The following is a 25056-nucleotide window of genomic DNA, read 5'->3' on the forward strand; positions in this document are numbered from 1 at the left end:
CATGGGCAAACCTTTGCAAAATGTGAATTTATCTTTGAAACAGTCCAAATCTTGAAAAATCCAAAGAACCAACTTATCCCTATGGAAAAGAGAACTATTACTGATGATCAGATTTAATTAAACTGTACGGCAAAGGCCACTTAGATGGAGAATAACTAAAGAGACTTGCTTTCCATGGTGATTCAAGTGGTTCTGAAGCACCTACTTATGGGATTATATTCAAACTCAAAAAAAAAAAAAATACTTGATGTTGGTGAAATATGTCCAACCATTCTTAGCAAGAGCTTCATTTTTTCTGAGAAAATTATTGTATTTTAAGCCACAGTCTGAACTAGTCAAAAATAACATTTACGTCTTATGCAGCAGTAATTTTCTCAAAAGGGGTTTTATTTTAAATTATAATTAAATTAACCAAACGATTCCAACATTGAGTTATCACTAGATACTTCTCTGAGAAATCTAAGTATAATCTCTTTGTTGAGAATAATATTGTCCACTTCTAAGACCAACACTTAGATATGTCAAACAATCAGTCAATTTTCCAGGTTAATGAAATGTGAATTTTATATACTTTATTTTTTGGATTATTTTCCATATGATAATTACAATACTCTATCACCTCTGAGTAGTTTTTAAAATAACCCCCAAATTTTTTCCAAAACATAAAGAGCTTTAACTCTATTGACTTAAAACACCTTCCTTTCAATCTTCTCCATGTAACAGCACTGTCAGGTTCACCTTCTACTACCATGAAACCACAGGAATGTAACAGGGACAGGAATGTTGGTAGGCCAAATGATATATGTCAGATCATCTTTGTCCTTCCCCACTCCCATCCACTGAGAACCATTGAATCAGACCTACCAAGTGCTAAAATGTTAAGGGATTGTAATAATAATCATTCTGTAAACAAACAAAGTAGAAACACAGTTACTCTAAACAGTGAATAATTAGAAAACAATTCATAATGTATGCTTATGGACTATAGAGTGCTACATCACCCTTTGCATTTCTGTTACACCCTTCAATTGATAAAGGATCATAAAACCCCGACCATAAATAATCCTGAATGCACAGGTGGGTCTTGTCTTCAAGACTAACTTTTTTCATAGTTCTTCGAAACATCCTCTATTTGAGTTTAAAATAATCTACTCTGAATTATAATCCCAAATAACTAACCAAAATTTACTGAACACCAACTGTATGTCAAATACCTATCACTGCAGGTGATTCAAAATGACAATAACAACAGTGAACATTTACAAAAATTAGGACGCAAGGTCACACTTGTTCAAGTGATGGAGTTGGATGGCAATCCAGGCAGTGCTACACCAAACTGCCTTCACAGAACTGAAAAACAAACAAATACTCTTGTATTCAAGAAACTCCAATTTTATTTTATTTTTTGAAACAGGATCTCCCTCTGTCACCCAGCCTAGAGTGCAGTGGTGTCATCATAGCTCACTGTAGCCACAACTCCTGGCTCAAGCACTCTTCGCACCTCAGCCTCCTGAGTAGCTGGAACTACAGGTGCACACCACCACACCTAGCTAATTTTGTTAATTTCTTGTAGAGATGGGGGTCTCACTATGTTGGGCAGGCTGCTTTCAAACTCCAGGCCTCATGTCACCCTTCCACCTCGGCCTTCCAAAATGCTGGGATTACAGGCATGAGCCACTGCACCTAGTCAAGAACTCCAAATTTTGCTGGCACTTAACATATTCCAATAGAATGTTCCACAAGTTTTACAACTTTTTCTGACTTTAAGGCATCACCTTGTAAGAGTGATGAGGAAAAAAAAAACCTAATGATAATATCTTGAAATATTTTACTTTCATTTTATCCTTAGAATTGAAATGCCTTTTCTGAGGCATTTGTGTGTAACTTGTGGTACACAAAACACACATTAGTTACTTCAGTGCACGGTTTTCTTCTCTTTCTGCTATTGAGAAATTTCTTAATACGCAAGAGTGAGCCCAAACAGCACATGCAGACTGATGGACAGTCTTGCCTAGTAATCTCCACACTTCTCAGGTTACCAGGATTCCTGACGGGAAAGAGGATTCCATGCCCTTCTGTGCTTAGGACCACACAAAGGGATCTTCGAGTATTGTTCCCCACCATATCTATCAAAAGTCACTTGAAAACTCTCTTTAAAATTAAAAACAGATTTCTAGATGCATCCATACTTCTATAAATCTCAATGAATGAGCTCTTGGAACTACCACTTTGATAAGCAAGGTAGATAATTTATGCACTCTAAAATAAATGTATACACTCTTGGACGAGAGACCTGTTCTATCATCCATGCTCTCAGCACATAAAAAGCCCTGCATCTTTTTACAAAAGGCTGCCTTAATCTATAAAATGGATCATCTGGGGAAGCAGCACCATTCTAGTGCTTTCAGGGAGAACTGTGTTCATTATTACTTATAAGTGGCTTTCAGGGATAACTCCCTGGAAATGCTTGTGGTAAAATAAACAGTCCAAAAATACATGTCGTCATTATTTAATCAAGAGTTCTACAAAGTGTATGTACATGAGAAGAAATAATAGAGAGGGACCATACTTTTTCTTTATTAAAAAAGATAATTCTAGAATGTAAAGAAAAAATTTTAAAAAATTAATGCCTTTCAGTCCTCCTTAGTGATAACCAGAGAATCCAATTCCAGAAGACTTCTTTAAAATCATCTAATTCATTCTGACTTCATGAATAATAAAAACCTTCTATTTGATACTCAGCAGCAACTCAAGTGTTATTATCCCCATCCAACAAAAAAGGAAATTTGGGACTCAGAAATAAAGCGCTTATCCAATGCAACAGGTCCATCCAGAGGCAGTATATACTTAATCATTATTAAACTTCTTTATATTTTTAGTTTTTTTTAAGAGATGGGAGTCTGACTCTGTCGCCCAGGCTAGAGTACAGTGGCGTGATCATGGCTCACTGCAAGCTCAAACTCCTGGACTCATGTGATTCTCCCACCTCAGCCTCCCAAGTAGCTGGGACCACAAGCTTGCACCACTACATTTGGCTAATTTTTGTTTTATTTTTGGTAGAGATGGGGGTCTCGCTTTACTGCCCAGTCTGGTAAACTCTCTTATAAATCATACAAATGTCCTCTAGTCAAGAAAAAAGCCTATAAACTTCTTGAAACATTATTTATTTACTATAGACAGCGTCTTGCTATGCTGTCAGGCTGTGGTACAGTTGCTATTTATGTAACACACTGCAGCCTCAAACTCCTGGGCTCAAGCAGTCCTCCTGACTCAGCCTCCTGAGTAGCTGGGACTACGAGTACACACCACCCTGCCATGCTTGGCAGTATCAGAAAGTTCTTCTAAATGTCTGTCTAAAATCCCTTTAAATACAGTTTAAGAATACTCTTTTGTGAACTAAAGAACACCTGGTCATTACAGCTTATATTGAATCACTTCACATATCTCAGAAATAATAAATCCTCTTTCTTCTCTTATTTTAAAGGACAGTAACGCTTCAACTTTCTACAAATTAGCCTGTGACAGACAGACGGTGGCTCCCAACATGACTGCAATCTCTCAACCCACATGCTCGTCTTATAATGTGTCTTCCAAGTACAGCTGGAATCAATGCTTCCGCCCTGCTGAATGCCTCTCAAGTACAGCTGGAATCAATGCTTCCTCCCTGATGAATCTGGATGGGGGATGAGGGGGCAGCTTTGGACTAAGGGCATATGTGATCCTATGTAACTCTTGAGGTTAAATCATAAAGGGAATACAGCTTCCTTGGAATTTTCATCCACTGAACTTCTGCCGCCATGCTGTGAGGAAGTCCAGGCAGGTACAAGGAGAGTCCTATTTGTAGGTATTCTAGCCTGCAACCTAGACTACATCCCAGCCAACAGCCAGTAGGAAGGGCCAGGGATGCAGGTGAGCAAGGCTTCAGCTTACTCCAGCCCCCCAGTCATAGATTCAGCCCTGGTTTTGTATCTTCCTAGATAAGGTGCCAGACATCATGGGGCAGATAAGCTGTGTCAATCATACCTTTTATGATTCTGAGCCATAACATTTGTGAGCATAATACCACCAAGTTTGGGATGGTATATAATGCAGCAATAGTAAATAGAACTCCCTGATTTAGAACTCAAGGAAAAAACTGAAAAGGAAGCAAAGAATTAAAGGCTGCTTTCCCTATATTCAAAATAAATATTCCACATTCTGTGCACTAAAGATCACTAGCTGTACTGGTAAGTCTCTCAAATTATCATGCAGCTCTTATTAAAGGTACATGTAAAATGAGGAAAAACAGAAACACTATAATATTTTCTGTCTTCATCCTATGCATAGGCCTCTTTAGGATACCTTTTCTCTGATGAAATCTCATCTCGGCCGGTCTTTAAGGCTCAAATCAAACACTACAGCAGCTCTAAGGCCTTCCTTCACCTTGCAAAATGCAGTTTGCTCACATAAAATACCTGTATAGCCCTCCACTCTAATACAATTTTTTATATTTATATATATATTATACAACAATTATTTGTCTACATGGCTTTTGCCTTCCTTAAACGTAAAGTCTTTGAGGATAGGGAACACTTCTTTTTTAATCTTTGTATACTAGTGTCTGTAATATAGAAGTCACTCATTAATTTTTTGAATAAACAAACAAACCTGGTTATCTGATTTCCAAATCCACAGCAGATAAAACACAGTATTAGAAAAGAGGAAATGAACTGTTCTTTTTAAAAAGCACACACACACACACATATGCAGACAGAAAGAGATAACACTCAGAGAACAAAGATGAAACTAAGACAGTAAAAGCCTAGAATTCTTTCATGTGGGGTCTACAGTTTACAATTACTTAGTGGAGAGAGATAGGTCAGTATCTTAAAAGTTCTCACAGATCTCAGTGAATTTTTGCATATTTCAAGTAAGTTTAGTAAAGAGGGAAATACTACTCATTTTATAAGTATTTCTCCTAAGTGACTACTTTTAAAATTGGAGGTGCTTAAAGGAATAAAAAACAGAACCATGCAAAAGATCTCATTTTCTGGGGGTTGTATATAGTTACTGTTTTACAATAATATCACTGTCTTTATATCTTTATATTATTTTTGTTGCTCCCCCTTGTTCTTAATGTCCCTGTTGTAGTTACATTTCAGACTATTTACGTATTTTCCTCCCAACTGACCCAAGATGCCATCACATCTGTTTGGGCTGTAGCACAGAGCCACTCAGTGTGCAACTCCAATATTTTGGCAAACTCTCTCCAAGAGGCCTTTTTTTTTTTTTTTTTTTTTTTTGAGACATAGTTTTGCTCTTGTTGCCCAGGCTGGAGTGCAATGGCTCGATCTCGGCTCATCGCAACCTCTGCCTGTGGGGTTCAAGCAATTCTCCTGCCTCAGCCTCCCGAGTAGCTGGGATTACAGGCATGAGCCACTACACCAAGCTAATTTTGTATCTTTAGTAGAGATGAGCTTTCTCCATGTTGGTCAGGCTGGTCTCGAACTCCTGATCTCAGGTGATTCGCTCGCCTTGGGCTCCCAAAGTGCTGGGATTACAAGCATGAGCCATCATGCCTGGCAGAGGCCAACATTTTTTAAAAAGCAGCACAATATATACAGAATGACAAGAACAAGGAGAATGTCACCAAGTATGTCTGTAAGACATTTCAGGAAAACTCTTTTTTAGACAGCGGAGTTTTGCTCTTATTGCCCAGGCTGGAGTGCAATGGTGCAATCTCAGCTGACTGTAACCTCTGCCTCCCAGGTTCATGCAATTCTCCTGCCTCAGCCTCCCAAGTAGCTGGGATTACAGGTGCACGCCACCACACCCAGCTCATTTTTGTATTTTTAGTAGAGATGGGGTTTCACCATGTTGGGCGGGCTGGTCTCAAACTCCTGACCTCAGGTGATCTGCCCACCTTGGCCTCCCAAAATGCTGGCATGAGCCACCATGCCCGGCCATTTCAGGAAAATTTTTGCAAAAAATAAAAATAAAAATCTGAGTCACATATTATTTCAGGTTCATAATCACCTTAAAATCGCCCAGATTTGTTAAACAAAAAGGCCTATGACCAGTGTTACTTTTCTTTCCATTCCTGAAGTCTCTTTTCTATCTTCTAAGTATATGACTTCCCAGTTTAAATATTAATTCCACAAAATAATATCTGCATTTTTTTTAAGCAGCATTTTCTGTCCTGGGGTTGGGAGATGTTGTCTAGATCTCTATGTCCCATTCAGAAAAGTGCAGGGCCTGATTCAAGGCCATTAGCCTAACAATGACTCTAATAGTACTTACTTTGAGTCAGAGGAGATAACTCCACTTTGTTTTGCTTTTTCCGAAGCTTAAAAGTTTCAAGTCAAGTGTTTTTCTGGAGTTATTCAAATGCTTGTGATAATTCTTACTGTTTTCTTGGGTGACAAAATCTTCCCTGCCCGCTACTCTTACACCAAGGTTTCTGTATCTACAATTAAGAATATAATTATGAGGCCAGACACAGTGCCTCACAGCTATAATCCCAACATTTTGGGAGGCTGAGGTGCAAGGATCACTTGAGTCCAGTCCAAGACCAGCCTGGGCAACATAGCAAGCTCTATGTCTATGGAGGAAAAAAAAAATTAGTATGGCATAGTGGCGCACACCTGTGGTCCCAAGTTACTCAGGAGGCTGAGGTGGGAGGATCACTTGAGCCCAGGAGTTTGAGGCTGCAGTGAGCTATGATCATGCCACTATACCCCAGCCTGGGCTACAGAGCAAGACCCTGTCTCTAAAACAACAATAATAAATAAGTACATATATACATACATACATACATACATACACAGAAGAATATTAATACTACTACTTCTCCACTGGATTAGGTGAGTGAGACTGACCAGGTACCTCTCTCTGGTGTCTACTACATACCTCTGAATGATTTTTACATTTATGGTCTATTTCTCAAAGTGAGAATGAACCCCTGTGCACACTGTGATTCAAGAGGGAAGAGAGGGCTCTACCACACACTTCTAGTAAGATTCTAAAGTAGGAAAGAGAAAAGATAAGGTTAGGTATAAAGTAAAGAAGATGGAAATAATTATAGGACAGGGAAAGTCAACAGGGAGGACAGATGAAGACATTGCAAAGAAAAACAAAAGAAACAGAAACTTCCAAATTCAAAGTTATGAAGTAGTCAAGTATTCAAGAAACTGAAGTTACTATTGCTCCAAAAAGCTGCGGGAAATTTTCGTCTCTATAATGTTACTCCAAATAAGTGTTTGAATAAAAGCTTTCTATTTAGCCAAGGTGGCTGTAAAATTAGTGTCTCAATTTCTATCCCCTCCTTAGTCTGAGCCTAAAACAGAAATCTACTTCCCAGGAGGGAAAAAATATCTCAAGTTGTTAGATGGTAAAAGTCTCATGGTCAGATATTACCTTTTCATTTGCATCTCCTTATGATCTGCCAGTAGAAAGTTTGTCTAGGCCCAGACCTAGAGACTTCAGAAGGAACATGCCATGAAAAGGTCCAAGGATGCCATCATCTCAAGCAATAAGCTCTCAAAGGTTGGCTGTGCTTCTTCAGCCCCGATCAAACTAAGTAACACATTAACAATTTAATTTCCTAACATTTCTGGAGAATCTGAAGTCTGACACTCCAAAATTGGTAGAAGTGCATCGTCTTCAGGACAACTGACTTACCAGACTCTTTAAAAAGTCTAAACAAACAAAACAAACCATGGGAACTGGTCCACCTTAAAAGAGATGAAAGGGAGAGAAAAAAATTCAAGGAGTGAACTTGATTAGATCCTCGTTTGAAAAACAAAGCTGTAATAGCCATTTTGGGGACAGCTGGAAAAACTGAAATAGAGCTGATATTAGATGATATTTGTTTTCTTAGGTTTAATAATGGTACTGTGTGTGTGGTTAACTAAGATAATGCCTTGATTTTAAGGCAATGAACTTTATATGGATGAAAAAATCATATATGTAATTTACTTTGAAATGGTTTATCCAATATACATACAACCACACCCACACCCACACCCTGGAGAGGGTAGGAGGAGAAAGAAAAAACATTTATAGCAAAATGTATACAGGGATTCACTGTACTATTTTTCAACCTTTCTGTGTGTTGAAAAATTTTCATAATAAAAAGTTGGGACCAAAGAAATCCTTAGTCGTCCCTAAACCCCAATACTTTTCTAGCAGGTTTTTTGTCAGGAACTGAAAACAAGAACACACTGAAATAGCAGTATTCAGCCTCTTGCTCTACCACATTATTAAAGCATCAGGGGAGCTGGGAGGGGCAGAGGACACTGCACAGAGCGCCAACCGCTTTTCCATCTGAGTCGCACAGTGTTTCTACGATTTAACATTCAGTTGGTTGGTGGCAGAATGTGAATAGACGACAGAAAGATGGATAGGTCTTCTGACTTATTCTGCAAATAAAAAGATCCCACAAAATAAGAAATTATTATTAAAAGTAGAAATTTGGGAAGAACGTTGAGAACATTTTTACAAGTGTTGCCATAAGAATATATTAATGTGTGAACTGGAAGGTCTTTGCTCCTTGGATAGTTGTAGAATTTCATTATTTATCTATTAAGACATCAGCCCTTAAATGATGCCTTCATTCTCTTTTAATCGCTTCTTCAATGGAAGTAGTTAAGTGCCAACCCCGGTATACTTTCTTTGTATTTGGTTTTGTTTTATTACCTTTACAGAACTACTGAATTTCCCCAAGGTTTTCTTTACCTTTTTCTCCTCTCTCCACTATAAACTGAAAATATTAATCCCTCTTCTCACTCTAGTGGCAAAATATTCTGCAGGGGAAAATTTAATAAGTCCAGGTGTGAAAAATGTCCAATTTTACTGAAGTGACAAAGCCAAAAATTTAATTCTTTATTGTTTCTGATTTGAAGGTAAGAAGACGGCCTTCCTTTTCCATAGAACGCTTTTATTTATTTATTTATTTATGGTCTATAATTTATTTTGTTGTTGTTATTTTTAGTTCTAGTGTACATGTGCACAACGTGCAGGTTTGTTACATATGTATACATGTGCCACGTTGGTTTGCTGCACCCATCAACTCATCATTTACATTAGGTATATCTCCTAATGCTATCCCTCCCCCCTTCCCCCATCCCTCGGCAAGCCCCAGTGTGTGATGTTCCCCACCCCGTGTCCATGTGTTCTCATTGTTCAATTCCCACCTATGAGCGAGAACATGAGGTGTTTGGTTCTCTGTTCTTGTGATAGTTTGCTCACAATGATGGTTTCCAGCTTCATGTCCCTATAAAGGACATGAACTCATCCTTTTTTATGGCTGCATAGTTTTCCATGGTGTATATGTGCCACATTTTCTTAATCCAGTCTATTATTGATGGACATTGGGTTGGTTCCAAGTCTTTGCTATTGTGAATAGTGCCGCAATAAACATATGTGTGCATGTGTCTTTATAGCAGCATGATTTATAATCCTTTGGGTATATGCCCAGTAAAGGGATGGCTGGGTCAAATGGTATTTCTAGTTCTAGATCCTTGAGGAATCACCACACTGTCTTCCACAATTGTTGAACTAGTTTACAGTCCCACCAACAGTGTAAAAGTCATAGAATGTTTTTAATAAAATCTGTAACTGATCTATTAAACAACTTACTAATAACCTTTGAATACTTTTGGACTCCCTCTCTTTTTGTTTGGATTGCGTTATTAACTAAGATCAGTAATACAAACTCCCCAAATAATTGGGTTTTATGACAGAAGGATGCTTCCTAAATTTTAGAATAACTCATCATTTTCTCTGGCCAAATCAAAGATCATGAGCATTCATGGTCAACATATGTTCACAGAAGGCCAGGTACAAAGGTTCATGTAAAGGGCAGAAATGGGGAAAACTGGGTTCGTGACAGACCCCTCCATTAAGTGTCTGAGGATATTATTCTATAATGCATGGGGAATTACATTATTAGAAAAGGAGTATCTGGGGGAAGATCAATCTATTAATGACTCAAAGCAGAAAAGGAGGTCCTGTTAAATATCAGTCCAAAACACAGTTTTAAAATGAAAGCCTTCATGCTGTTTTCTATACACTATTTGGGTGGATGGGAAAATGAATAGTGTGTGTGTATGTCTGTGTGTGTGTCTCCGTCCTCACTATCTCCCCCTGTTAGCAAGCTAGCAAGGAAACAATTTCCTAAGTCATTCAGACAATACACACCATTTTAGGCATATATACAGGCACAACATACAAACTGTAATTAATACCAGATTAGTCGAAGAATTTTAGTTCATAGTTTTTCTCCTGACATTAAACTTCACAGAATGTCTATCAAAAGATCTAATTTATTTTACTAACAATGTTATGAAATAATCATCCATATATTTATGTAAACCTTACACAAAAAAAACTTTTTTTTTTTTTTGAGATGGAGTCTCCCACTGTCACCCAGGCTGGAGTGCAGTGGTGCAATCTTGGTTCGCTGCAAGCTCTGCCTCCCGGGTTCACGTCATTCTCCTGCCTCGGTCTCCTAAGTAGCTAGGACTACAGGCGCCCGCCACCACGCCCAGCTAATTTTTTTTTTTTTTGTATTTTTAGTAGAGACAGGGTTTCACCATGTTAGCCAGGATGGCTCGATCTCCTGACCTCATTATTCACCCGCCTTGGCCTCCCAAAGTGCTGGGATTACAGTCGTGAGCCACCAGGCCCAGCCCAAAAAAAAAAAACTCGTGTAGTAAGTAGCCTATTCCTCTTGAGTAACAAGTATCATAAACTGACTACTCAGTTTGATACTTGATAAAACTACTAGTATCCTTAAAAATCTTTTAAACTGCAATGGTACGTACTCACCACTCTTGATTTATTCCATATATACCTTCATTAATCTGCAGGCTTACACCATGGTTACTCTTTGTGCTGATACTTTCCATCTGTATGGTCCAAACATTTTCAGCATACATTCATACAGCAACTCTCAATATTCCTGCAAGGTTCTCCTTAGGCTGCCTCCAGTTTCTTTCTATATGCATTTTTTTCTCCATTATACACTCAATTAATTCCTTTCTTGAAAGGAGTAAACACCTATGAAAACCTGTGGTAGTCCCAGAAAATGTGGGTTTAAGCTCCCAGAGATACCGGAACCTCAAAAGGAAATAGGAAGGAGATGGGAAAGGGAACACTCTCTGTACCCCTCGGTGGGAAGGCATTGCCTCCCCTCACTCCTCCAAGGGCCCTAGAGGTACGCAAGCCCAGTGAAAACAGGGAACTCAGCCTCTGAAAACCACAAGCCCCAGGAAGCCTTCCCTTGCCTTAGGACTACCTAGTCTGTATCTGATCTTGGGCGGAGTTGTGCCCCCACTTCTGTCCTAAGTAGAGGAAAACAATCCCTCAAATGCTCAGTCTGGTAACACAGACAATGAGGGCAGAAGAGCTTTGGGGCTTAGTGGTGCTTGAAGGGCACAGGCCATCAGCATTGCCATCCTGTTCCACAATTAAGGATGCAGATCAAAAGGCTCTCTCTATACATGAGCTCCTGGTGGGATATCCTGAATCGTACAACTGTAGTGCAGGTGAGCATCCAGGGCCTCCACCTGCTGAGACTTGTCCCATCCTCTATCTACCTACCACAGGTCCCCTCTTTTCCACTCTTCTTCCCTCCCCACCAAAGGTCAGCAGCTGGCTGCCAACATTCCCCACCCCCACCACACACAGTGAGAGGAGGCAGGGAACAGTTGAGGCCTCTCCTAGTGACTCCTAGTTCATAACGCCTGCAAGAGTCTCAGATCACCCTGTAACCCACACGCAGGGCCAGGCCAGGTGTGCCCAGGCCCAGTTCCTTCCTGCCCAAGCCTTTGCTTGCCTGGAGCCTAAAATCTGGGCTCCCCTTGTCTCCTGGCTCTCTTCTCCGCTAAATGTGTTTTCTTAAAGTGAAAATACTTAGTATTAGAAATGAGACAATAAATGATCGTGAGAATGCTGCTACTGATTGTGTGAGTGTCCTTTAACCAGGAAATAATGCTCCAGTTTTGTTTTCCAATGCGCTTCAACGTCCAGGCATTTTGTTGACTTTTATTGCTGTTGTTCACTGTCAATATATTCAGTCCACAGCGAATATAATGTCATTTTCTTGTATAATATGTAATAGCTTAGAATATTCCACTCTATTAGGATCGTTAATTAATTGTACAACCCTTTGCTTAAAATAAAAAGCACAGCATAAGGAAAAGATAGTCACGTGGTTTCCATTTCCTTCACTAGGTTTCATGACGTACTATCTATTTAGAAAAGAGTCCAGCGGTGCTCAAATACAATAAAATAACACATTTTTGTTTTTGTTTTTGAGACGGAGTTTCGCTCTTGTTGCCCAGGCTGGAGAGCAATGGCGCCATTTTGGCTCACCACAACCTCCGCCTCCTGGGTGCAAGCAATTCTCCGGCCTCAGCCTCCCAAGTAGCTGGGATTACAGGTGCCCGCCACCATGCCCAGCTAATTTTGTATTTTTCATAGAGACGGGGTTTCTCCATGTTAGTCAGGCTGGTCTCAACTCCTGACCTCAGGTGATCCGCCCACCTCAGCCTCCCAAAGTTCCAGGATTACAGGCGTGAGTCACCGTGCCTGGACAAAATAACATGTTTAAATGAAATAAATATTTTTACATCACACTTGTATGAAAAAGCCTTAAGGGCCGGGCGCGGTGGCTCAAGCCTGTAATCCCAGCACTTTGGGAGGCCGAGACGGGCGGATCACGAGGTCAGGAGATCGAGACCATCTTGGCTAACACGGTGAAACCCCGTCTCTACTAAAAATACAAAAATCTAGCCGGGCGAGGTGGCGGGCGCCTGTAGTCCCAGCTACTCGGGAGGCTGAGGCAGGAGAATGGCGTAAACCCGGGAGGCGGAGCTTGCAGTGAGCTGAGATCCGGCCACTGCACTCCAGCCCGGGAGACAGAGCGAGACTCCGTCTCAAAAAAAAAAAAAGAAAAGAAAAAGCCTTAAGGAATCAAAACATTAATATTGCTTAAAACAGTAACAAGAACACCACACAAAGTAAGTCTCAAAACAGAATTACAGAAGTTTAAAATATATTGAGAAACTCCAAAGAGGCAGGCATTCTTAAAGTTTTAGCAATTTGACAACAGTTTTCACCAATCTTAAATCGTCTTAATATTTTCAGCTTACACCATTTTGATGGCTTTAATCACCACTTTCCTGACATCTAACACTGTAGGGTTTATAACAATATCCTTAAACAGGGAAAAAATAAAATACAGATATAAAAGCTAAGGAATGTAATGCTCGATCCTACTACAACAGAGCTCAGCCTCAGTCTTCTGAACCACAATGTTGTCCAGCAACTAACTCCAACAACAAATCAGCCGATACCTCACTTCACTTGGGTTAAGGCACAACATAATTGCTTTCTTAACAAATAGCTAGCTTCTTCACTAAGTGCTTTTGGCAGAGAAAATCTGTTTGGTAAAGGGGGAAACTGTAGATCATGATCAGACATGATCTACATACATGAAATCCTTAATGATAGTAACAGACTTCCCCCATAATCTTGATTGTATTCTTTTCACTACCACTCATAATTTTCAACTTGAAGAAAAAATTAAGTCAGGGAAGAAGAAAGATAAAAGGAGGTAGAGGAGAAAGATATACAAAGATTCATACCCAAAGTGAAGTGGTCAGAAGTTTGAGTCATTATTTATCATTTCACCCTTATATCAAAGCACTGCGCAGAAAGTGGTCAGCTACTGGAGTTTGGTCTTAATGCCAGGCACACCCTATGCTACATCCACAACGGGCTGCTGGCACAAGATGGCAGATGCAGGACAGCAAAACCGCCTCAAGCACCAGCAGGCCCCAATGCCTGTCTCCATAACTACCACAACCAGCTTCTGTAATTTCCAGAAATGCTATAATATTAGGTTAAATTTGTAGAAATTCATATACTCCCAACATTCAATTCTACTACAGAATTTCCGTACTCCTAAAAACATTTTGACAATAACTGAAAGTTTTTCATTTTTAAGCATATTAACAGTACAATTAGAAATTTTAAGATAAGTTAGTATTAAATATTCTGACAAATGCTACTATAATACCAAACACAAAGAAATCGTTTCGTATTTGAATCATGAATTGATTTTATAAGCAGGAATGATCTGCTAGAAAAAGACAATCCTCATTTAGACGGGGACTTCAATGGGCAGAGATCAGTCAGCACCAACAGGAACTACCAGAACTAACACTCTCCCAAGTTAAGCCTTGGAAGGTTTTGGGTCACATTTCATATGGACACACGAAATGAGTAATAGAAAATACCATGCATTATGTTCTCATTGATAACAACAGGTCTTCAGTCTCAGCAGCTGGAACATTATAAGCAATGCATGCTGATCCTACATGTGCAGGTGAAAGAGTTCCCTGAAAGCTCTCCGCGCTGGGTGCAAACAATTGAGCAGAGAGAAGAATTCCACAAATAGCAGAGCAGAAGTCAGATGACTGAATATATTATCAGCCTTCTTTTTGGGATTACAATACCTCAACACCGAGTCATCCATGCTACATGATTACGAAACATCCACAAAACATGCATCACACAATCTGCACCCAACAGTTAAACATACTAGAATCAAGTGTTTTAAGGACGTAAGAAGCCAACTACCTTTATTAGCATTCTATCCTTTCTAAGCCTATTTCCTCTATAGTGCTCTGTCAATCTATTTTCTACCTATCCCCTACAATCAAGTTTTCTTCAGCTTTATTTTCTGAGCTTTTTATTGTGAGAACAATAGGCAACCTGAATATGCTCTTGCAAAATACACTCCCTACTCTTTTCCTTTTCACTAATGGAGAATTACTGATCTATGTTACTTCAACAAAGCACTGGGTAAGACAGCTAACAACAACAGGGTTCTACCTCTCAATGCTACAGTAAGAAACAGACAAGAGTACTGTAGGGGTACCTTTGCCCTGCACTTGGTTTTCAGTAAGCACTCAATAAATGTTAACTATTTTACTTCACCCATTATAATTCTTATTTCTTGAAAATTAAAAGAACAAATCTATAATTTCAACAATTATTAAAAACTGAGCTGGTGACTAAAAAAGCCAGAGACTATTCGTGAATCTTCAAATCAATCACCTCTGTGCAGGTATAAGCCCTCCTTAAGTCAACAGTATGGAAGATGCCTGCTGATATAATTTGCAGGACTGGAACTATTCAAATCTATTCATCCTTCTTATGGACTTAACAAGTAGACTGAGCCTTATAACGTCCCACAAACATTTGCTTTATCAGATTCCTAAAAGCAAGACATTTTCGGATTCAACCATTCCCTCCGATGTTTAGGATTTATTTCCCCCACTCAGTGGCAAAGTTAATTTTTCCTCCCAAAGTTCTGCTCACAGGCACAGGACTCACCTCACTTTAAGCTTCAGTGTCCTTCTGGAAAATGGAGGTAACCTCTATTTTATAGGGTTGTGGCAAGAATTAAAGAACGAAGCACACATCAAAAAAGCCTCTATCAGGTTGTTGGCACTCAATGATAGCTGCTATTATTTCTGTTATCATTGTTACTCTTCTAATACAGACCTTTTAGTTAAGAGCAAGAATGGGTCAGGTTCAATGGCTCATGCCTATAATTTTAGCACTCTGTGAGGCTGAGGCAGGCGGATCATTTGAGGTCAGGAGTTCAGGACCAGCCTGGCCAACATGGAGAAACCTCATCTCTACCAAAAAATACAAAAATTATCTGGAAGTGGTGACATGTGCCTGCAGTCCCAGCTACTCAGGAAGCTTACGTGAGAGAATCGCTTGAACCCGGGAGGCGGAGGTTGCAGTGAGCTGAGATCATGCCACTGCACTCCAACCTGGGTAACAGAGTGAGACTGTCTCAAAAAAAGGAAGAAAAAGAGCAAGAATGAACTACATCTAGAAAAACTGACAACTATAGCAGAATACTTGCACAAGGCTGCACTTAGGAGATTCCATCCCTTAGAAACCTAGGTGGTTAAGGCCCAGAATGAGTAGCCCTGAAGTGGCAACAATTCACAGGCAACGCCTATCATCTTCACCCAACTGAAGAGTGCCATCCTTACCATACAGCACACAGGACTCAAGGCCAGAGAGGATACAACATGATTCCAGAGGAAATAAAACAAAAATAATTATAAATATTCATACCTTCATCAAACGAAATCCATTCGGTTGTAGGCTAATCAGTTAAGGGGACATTTAACAATATTTTTTATTATAAACATTTTAACCCTATTTTCAGGGAAAAGACAACCCAAATCCAAATCACAGTAAAATGTGCTGACATTATATGATTAAAATTACATGCACACAAAAAGAATATATCTTTAGTACTAAAGCAAACTGAAATGAAGGCAAATATGTCCCCTCCCACCTCCTCCCCAACCAAAAAAAGTGATCACCCACTCTATGTTCCCCCTTTAATCACTGGCTCTGAAATGGATGGTTTATAACACCAAAGTACACTGAAAGGGCCAGGACAGAGTACTCATCAAATGACTAAATGAACAAATGAATGAGACAATAGTTAAGTCAGACAAGAAAGCAAAGACAAGGTCAAAAAGCCCAAAATGACAGCCAGGTGTGGTGGTTAATGCTTTTAATCCCAGTACTTTGGGAAGCCAAGGGGAGAGGATCGCCTGGGCCCAGGAGTTTAAGACCAGCCTGGGCAATGTGGCAAGACTCATCTCTACAAAAAATATCAAACATTAGCTAGGCGTAGAGATACACACCTGTAGTCCCAACTACTTGGGAGGCTGTTTCAGGAGAATCATTTGAGCCTAAGAGGTCAAGGCTACAGTGACCTGTGATCATGCCACTGCACTCCAGCCTGGATGACAGAGCGAGACCGTATCTCAAAATAATAATATAATAACAACAACAACAGCAAGACCAAAGTAGATTTAAGTTGGCCAGGGGAACTCAAACAATTCGTAACTGGCTGCCTAAAAAGCATAAATTCTGCCAGAATTAACAGGCTAACTTCAATTCTCCACATATCTGTCAGCTGATGCCTAGTTAAAGTAAAGATGTTTTCTTTTCCTTTAGAACAGTTAACTAGTTGTGAATAACTTCTACCTATATGATTCTGTGTCCAAAGCCTCAAAAACAGCTATGTAAAACACCACCATAGGTTCCCTGCTCATTTAATTCTTCTCTAGAAAATTTCCAACCAGAGAACCAACAGAAAATTGTCCTAGAATCAACATTTCCACAATCGCATTATGTTATCACAGCCCTGGGGAGCCAGAAATGTGGTCATTGATCAACATTTCATACAGTAAACACATAAAATATTTGCCCTAAAAGCTAACAGTATTAGGATCTACCTGCAGACCACCTAGTCTTTTAATTTCAGTTGCCTTCATAGTTTACCTTTAAGATTTCCAATCCTTTTCATAATCAGTTTTACAACAGCTAAGAGAACTACACCAGCTTCTAAAATATCATCAAAAGTCACATTCTCACCTCGATCTAGAAATTAGCATCTAGAGGCCGGGCGCGGTGGCTCAAGCCTGTAATCCCAGCACTTTGGGAGGCCGAGACGGGCGGATCACGAGGTCAGGAAATCGAGAACATCCTGGCTAACACAGTGAAACCCCGTCTCTACTAAAAAATATAAAAAATTAGCCGGGCGAGGTGGCGGGCGCCTGTAGTCCCAGCTACTCGGGAGGCTGAGGCAGGAGAATGGCGTGAACCCGGGAGGCGGAGCTTGCAGTGAGCTGAGATCCGGCCACAGCACTCTAGCCTGGGCGACAGAGCGAGACTCCGTCTCAAAAAAAAAAAAAAAGAAAAAGAAATTAGCATCTAGAATCCATAAAGATGTGTTTTCTTTATGATGTCTGAATTGAAGGTCTGCAACATTAAAATTGTATTTCATAGCTTTTCCAGACATTACTTGTAATAGACTTTAGAGAGTAATATGACATATTCTTTTCACAGCTTGCAATTCATAAAACTCTACTAGAAGCCTTTAAAAACAAAAAAGGAAAAACACAAACACTTGGAACACAAACACTTAGAACCTTTCTTGTTTGTTTGTTTAGAAAAGTAAGACATAAAGAAGTAATAAAATTAGCCTGAAATATGAAAGGGTACAAAAAAAACTGAAGGTTTTGTTCCGTTTTCCCTTAAATGGCTTTCATTTTTGGTATGAACTATAGTCTTATTCTTTCACTATGGAAAAAGATCCAGATTTGTTGCCGATTTTATGATGTGCGGCAATAAAAGACCAATACCTTAAAGCAGTGACTTATTTTCTCCCTCCTATTCTCTTAATCAAAAATCAATAAAGCATGTAATAACATATATTACCAAACAAAACTATACACACAAAATATTAAAGTTAGTAATTTCTTAAACAGCAGTTTTTTCATAGCAATAAATAAGCATTAACTTTGCTTTTAAATATAACTTCGATTATGACACAATAATGGCCAAAATATCAAATGAGGGCATGCTGTGCATTTCAGAAAAATTGTTTAAAGAGACCATCCCCTTTTTTATTTTCCTTTACTATCCAATATCCTCAAGAGTGCCTAAAGAATTACTTTTAAACTCAATACAACACAAAATTTTTCCTAAGAAATCCAAGCTGTCAACTTATGGGTCACATTTCAACCTTATGTAATTTGAAACAGCTATGGTACCGAATCCTTAAATACAGGACATGTAATGGAAGGACTGCTCACAGATCCTTGATGTTACTGAGGCTTGGCAAACTTTAATAAGATACAACTACAAATAAAGACAACTAAGGAGCATTACCCCTTTATCCACAGCCCAAATCTCCCTCCAAGCCTTACATTTTATATTTCCAATAAAATGCTCTTCTAACACTAAGCCAAAGTCATCTAAATTATATTTAACCAATGAAGAGTTAAAATCCAAAAAATATTAACTACTCAAACATATTAAATCTGTAATTGGTGAGCTCTTTTCTACCCTCCTGCTTCAGTATACTGACATCTAAAAGTCAAAGAACTCCTCTGTTTAAGACTGAAATTCCCAGGAGGAAGGAAGCTCAGATCCAGCCTGAGAGCACACAATGGAATCACAGCTGACGATGCACATCTTTTTCTAGATGTCTCCATATGCTTGAGAGGTTCCCCCCACCAAGCCAGACATTAGGAGACTTGGTTCTCTCTGCCACCAAGAATCTGAGCACATTTTCAAGGACTGTTGCAGAGAATTAAGTAAAATAATGTGTTGCTCTTAAGCATACAAAAGAGAGAAAGGCATATGTCAGAGTGCCAAATGATAGGGGGTTTTGAATGTTGTCCACTTTTGAATGTTGTTTCTAATACTCCTTACCTCTGCCAGTCTAAGTAAGTGTTTGGCTTACCTTCTCTCTTTTTACTACTTTATTACAAACAACATCTCAAGAGCTACAGCAAAATGCAATTAATTCTTGTCTACATGCACCCAAAATGATCCTGAATTGGGAATTCTCATGGTAAATTTGAAAATAGTATACCACAACAGAACACAGTTGTAAGGTTTGGCAAATACTGTTCCCTAGAACTGCAGTCCCCCTCAATTCTTTCTTAGTAACCCAAGATTAATAAAAGCTTGACCTATGACATATTTCCCACGTAACCTAAAAGAACACACTCCCAAAATTAAATTAATGGGATACTTATGACAAAAATGAATAAATTCATTCTTAATCTAACACTTCATTCTTTGAACTCCCAAAGATTCTACAAATTCCAGGTGAGAAAGGGAGAATTACTTCTGTCACTGTGCCTAACCTCACCAACAAAGAACAGGCACACACACACACACACGCGCGCACACACACACACGCTTCGTAGCAGCTGTTTTCTTTTTAAAAGACTGCTATTCCTGCAGAGCAACCTGTGATCTTTACAGAGAATCAAAGACCTCTGCTCCTAAAAGTCAAGAGTTGAGAAAGTCACTTGACTAAACGCTCAATAAACAGTTAAAACCAAAGATGTCTCCAAACCTTGTATAAACCAGCAAAGTACACACACACTGTACAATTCAGCAGTGTTTAAGAAAATTAAAATTATTTTTAAGAATCTTTTGTGTGGGAGTAATCTGGCAAACTACATTTCACTCAGACTTTTTTCTGTAGACAAATATTCTTTGATTAGCTTTGCTCCTTAAATACCCACACTTAATGTTTCAATCAGTGATGCTTTAGTTCCCAACTTCATTTTGTTTACCCAAGAAAGAGCAAAAAGAAAAGAAAATGCATACCATAAACCACAACTTTTTTTTTTAATGACATCCCCAAACGTCGAAGTTTCAAGTGCACTTTGGGAATTGGCGCTCTAATTAAACAAGGAACCAGTGAAGCCATTATGAACAATGATGCTTTCCACTCCCAATAATCAGTTGGCGTGATACTACTCCGATGCTCAGGGTCCTCTTTCAAATTTCATTGTCCCCATTCTGGCGTAGCTGAGTGAAACCGAGATAGAGGCAAAAGGGTAACTTCTGTATTCTGTGACCCTCAGCATGTAAACCGGACGCTGAGGTCCAGGACATGATCACTACAGCATATGCCATTTTAGAAACCGGCCTCGGGGAGTTACTGCCACATCCTAAAGTGGCTTTAGACTTCGTCGTGTATAAGACAACGTCTATTTCGGTACGAAAGGCATACAGGACCTCGAGTGCCGCGGCATGCCTCTCCGGGTCGGAGCCCCTCTAAGTGACACAACCCCAGAGATCAAGGAGCAGGGGTGACTTGGGGATGGACAAGAGTAGCTGGCTCTCGGCGTCTCCATGACTCCCCCGCCCCGCATGCAACTCCGCTTTAACTGGTCCGGAGAAACCCCGCCCCCTTCCTTCCTCTGGTCCGCACGATTGGCTCACCGACACCCGACAGGTCAGCTCCCCGCCTTCGATTGGCTCACTGCCCCATCAGTCAGACGCAGCGAGATTCGGGTCGGTGGGAGGGGAAGGCGTCGGAGGTGGTGGAGTGGGAGTGGGATTAGAGGACGAGGTGGCGAAGGAAGGTGTTCAGGCTCGGTCTCTGGTTTGGGAAAGTTTCCCCTACCAGTGACGGACCCAGAACGCGGGAGGCCCAGTCCAGCTCCGGGCCGGCGGAAGGGGGCTCCGGTCCCCGATTCCCGCCCCTCGGTCCCGCAGGCCCCGGAAACCACTAGAGGGAGGGGGAGAGGGAGGGGCCATCTAACCAGGGACCGACCCACCCCCGGTCTCGGAAAAGGCGCCTCTGGGACTCCCCCGAGGGGAGGAGGCGGGGAGCGCAGCCGGCAGCGACGACCCCGGCCCCCTCCCCCAGCACCCCCCAGTGGCCCGAGAGAGCCGGGTCCCTGTGCCCGGGGCGTGACCGTCGCACGGCGGCCGCAAGGGCCCCTCCCGCTTCCCGCCTGGGGCCCCGAGAGCCTGTCCCTTCAGGGGCGGGGAGAAGGGGGCGAGAAAAGGGGGCGCTGGCGAGCCAACCCGGAACCTCCCGGTCCGCCTCCCGCCCCCGGCCCCGGCCCCGGCCCCAGCGCGCCTCCTGCACACACGCCCGCACCCAGAAAGTTCAGTCAGGGGCGAGCCCGGCTCGGCGCCGCCGCGGCCCGGCCCCCGGCTCCCCGCCCCCACCACGGCCCGGCCTGCTCGGCCCCAGCGCGCCGCCCGCCCCGCCCGCCGCAGCTCCTTCCCGTCCGCCCGCAGCGCTCGGCGCCCCTCGCCCCCCGCCCCCAGCGCTGACACGGGCCCGGGCCGCCCGCCGGGCCGCGGCTCCCCTTCCCCGTCCCGCGCTGCAGCCCGCCGGCCGCCCGGACACCCTGCTTCACCTTCACACACCCCCGGCACTTCCCGAGTCCTGCCTCCCCTCGCCCGGCTCCCACTCTCCGCTGCAGCCGCTCCGCGCTTCCATTAAAGAATACACCTTCCCGGGATTCACCTTATCGGGTCTGCCGCGCTGCCCCCGCGGGGTTAGAGCCTCGGTCTCCGCCGACCCCGCACCGGACTGGGCGACAGGCACTCGCTCCTCGGGGCGGGGGCCGCGCCCGCACCCCCGGCCTCCCCGCCGCGCCTCGGCGCTCACCTCTCGCCCGCGCCGCGGGCTGCAGCCTCCGCCCGCCTCGCGCTCCGGGACTCGTCTCCCGAGCTCTCGCAAGGCGCTGGAGCGCCTCCTTTCTCTCCCGGGGACTCCGCGTCTCCCCGCCGCTTCCCGCCCTCCCCACCCCCAAGCCCCAACTCCCCAGCGTCGCTGCGCCTCCGGGATGCAACTCCCGTTTTCCGCGCACTCCGGCGGCGGTCCCCGCACACAAAAACAGCCTCTCGGAGGCGCACGGCTCTGTCGGAGCTCGGCGCAGGAAGGGCAGTCGCGGCCGGGGAGTGGGGACGCGGCGCCCCCCGCCTGCCGCCCGCCCCCCGCCCGCCCTCGCGGCCCCGGGGGAAGGCGCGGTTACCGGCTTGGGTCGGTCACGCCGTCAGGTGCCGGCTGCCGTCGGCGCTGACCTTCGCCGCCGAAGCTGTAGCCGAGGCTGCGGCCGCCATGTTCCCGTGTTAATAACTGCTGCCTGGTTGTTTATTTCAATGGAGATCCTCCCCCAACTCCCTCCTCCTCCTCGTTCTCCTCCTCCTCCTCCTCCTCCTCCTCCTCCTCCGCGTCTCCGCACTTGCGGAGAGACAGACCGCGCGAGCTCGCGAGCAGAGGAGGGGGCTCGGGAGCCAGGCCGTCCCTCCCTCTGCCTCCCCGGCAGTGGCCGCAGCCAAGTCCTGTCAGCTGGAAAAGGACGGGGCGGAAACTTGCCTCTCTTGCCCCCGAGGAAGGGGCAAAGGTGGACGCAGGGTTGTCCGGGGAGCAGCCCCTGCCCGCGGGGTCCGCAGCATCTCCGTCGGCAGAGTCCTATGAGAAGGCGGCCCGGGGAGGGCTGAAGAAGAGTAAGGGGACAGGGGACAAAATGGGTGACTGTGGTAGAGGGAGAGTGACCTAGGGGTGACTGGAACTGAAGAGAGAGTCAACAGAGGACTTCATGGGAGGGCAAAGGGCAATGCCAAAAAGAAAACTAGCGACTGGGACGGGCCCGGGCCGCCGAGTTAGAGACAGTGGGGCCTGGGGGCTGCAGACGGCAGGGAAGGTGCCCCAAGACGAAGATCGGGGAGAGCCGAGTCCCCGGGTCGCCAGGAGAGGACTCTCCCGCCCGTCCGGCCGGGCCCCTCGGCCAGCAGCCTGCACCCCCTCGGGCGCACCTCACCCCACCCAACTCCGGGTCCTGCCGCTGCTCCCGGGAGGCGCCCCGCATCCGTCAAGTCCCCTACGGCTCCAACAGGGAGAGGCTTCTCCCATTGCAGTTGTATCTCCAGAGGGGATGGAGAGGCGCGACTGTGGGAGCTGGAAGGGGCACCACCCGGCAATTTCGGGATAAAGCAAATGCTGCACACAGGGTATAAAACTTAACCTGGTTGAGAATTCTCGGCACGTCATGAAATCACAGAAGTTTTTATTGGCAAGTCCATTCTCTAGACATCCGTGAAGAAAGTACTGAGGGGACTCCCGTAGGAGATTGGCACTAAAAATGCGAGAACCCCTATTTAAGTGTTACTTAAACGGATCTGTTTTACGCTTTGGAAAAGCAAGTTTTTTTTTTCTAACTTATACGGTAATTAGTTGAAAAAAATCAACTTTGTTTGATGGCAGTTATCAAATTATGAGAGGAACATACTCCCTGACTTTAATCTTATGATGAGAAAGGTAACTTGCGGTAGACAATGTAATCATGGGGTGGGGGGATCAGTTAAAACGTTTGTCAATTTAATTATTGAACAACTATGTGATGAAATGTTTCATTCTTATTGTTTGCTCTCTTCTAAATCCCTAAAATATTATAGCTACCACAAATAAATGTCTAATATAGGTCAAGCATATTACGTAAGTGTTTATTGAACACTTATTATGTATCTGACTGTGCTAGGTGATGTATATCTGCTATAGACCTTAATCCTCAAATCTTCCGAAGTCATTACCGCTTTTCACTTCACACAAAAAATTGAAGCTAACAGAAGTAATTTGCCCAGGGTCACAGCCAGTAGTTGGAGAGGATATGAGCCCAGTTCTGGTGAGCTCCAAAGCGCATGCTTTTAAATGTGTCTTCATCCTAAAATTTGTGGGTGTACCACCAATTTTATTAGGCAAAAGAATACAAAAATATGTGTGGGGGGTGTGTGTGTTTGTGGATAGAAAATGATTGGAAGCCTATAACAAATGTTAGCGCTGGGGATTGTAAGAAGTGGGTGATGAGGCACTTCCACTTTTTATTTTGCACACCTATCTAACGTTTGAAATGTTTGCATTGACTATGTATTAATGTATATTTTTAAAGATTTTTTTTTTTAGCTAGCTAGAATAATAGAATTATGTTCCCAAAGCGTTGAGAGGAAATGGAGAGTTTGTTTATGGCCTGTCTTCTGCTAATACCAGTCTGTAACTTGTCTACAATGGGGTAGTAGTCACCTGAGGTTTGTCACAATGCTGAACTCCGGATTTGCTTTCCTGTCCTCACCCCCAACTGTTGAGTTATCAGGAGTAGTGATAATAAATAAATAAATAAATAAATATTCAAAAAAAATTCTCCGTCTTGCTTGCTATCCCTCCCATTTTGGCGGAAGTCCAGAGTCCATCAGTCCTCTGCAATCACAGATTTCACACTTTTTAAAACTACCCATGATACCTCTGCAAACAACTCCCCCCATTGCATTCCCATATTACCTAATAAAACGTCTTACAACAGCTGAAGACTGTTTTCTTCCAAGAAATAAACATCTGATAACATAGTAGATGAGCTCCATGCCCAAGTGCTACTCAATTGCCTGAGCTTGAATTGTGTGACTTAAACGCTCTCTAGTACCATCTCTGGGCGCCCTCTAAACTTCAGGCTCTTGCTGTCACAGTAGTCTGTCTTGCACTAGAGTTGTTTATGTATTTGTCTTTCTCTTTCACTAGATTGTAAGTTCCGCAGAGCCCAAGACCTAGTCTTGTTCTTGTTTGTACATGCTATAGCACTTAACAAAAAATGTATGATGTCTGTTGTTTCATTGAATTTGTGAAATATAAATAATAGTATC

The 25056-nt window shown here is 42.7% G+C and overlaps 1 protein-coding gene across 10 annotated transcripts in view; it reads right to left on the bottom strand.

Annotated features, from left to right (window-relative positions):
* The window catches only part of NCOA2 (nuclear receptor coactivator 2), a 306182-nt gene extending 283670 nt beyond the window's left edge, over positions 1-22512 (bottom strand). For 3 of the 10 annotated variants that reach the window (XM_033202995.1, XM_033203000.1, XM_033203001.1), the window contains exon 1: positions 22401-22512. The gene's annotated coding sequence lies outside the window, so the exon portion shown is untranslated. Of the gene's footprint in view, positions 1-20847; positions 21507-21889; positions 22155-22400 lie in introns of those variants that run through there. The other 7 variants (XM_033202998.1, XM_033203003.1, XM_033202999.1 and 4 more) reach the window with 5 other exon arrangements.
* Between the last annotated feature and the right edge of the window lie 2544 nt (positions 22513-25056).

This window comes from Trachypithecus francoisi, unplaced genomic scaffold, assembly GCF_009764315.1.
Source record: "Trachypithecus francoisi isolate TF-2019V2 unplaced genomic scaffold, Tfra_2.0 Lachesis_group7, whole genome shotgun sequence".
Taxonomy (NCBI): domain Eukaryota; kingdom Metazoa; phylum Chordata; class Mammalia; order Primates; family Cercopithecidae; genus Trachypithecus; species Trachypithecus francoisi.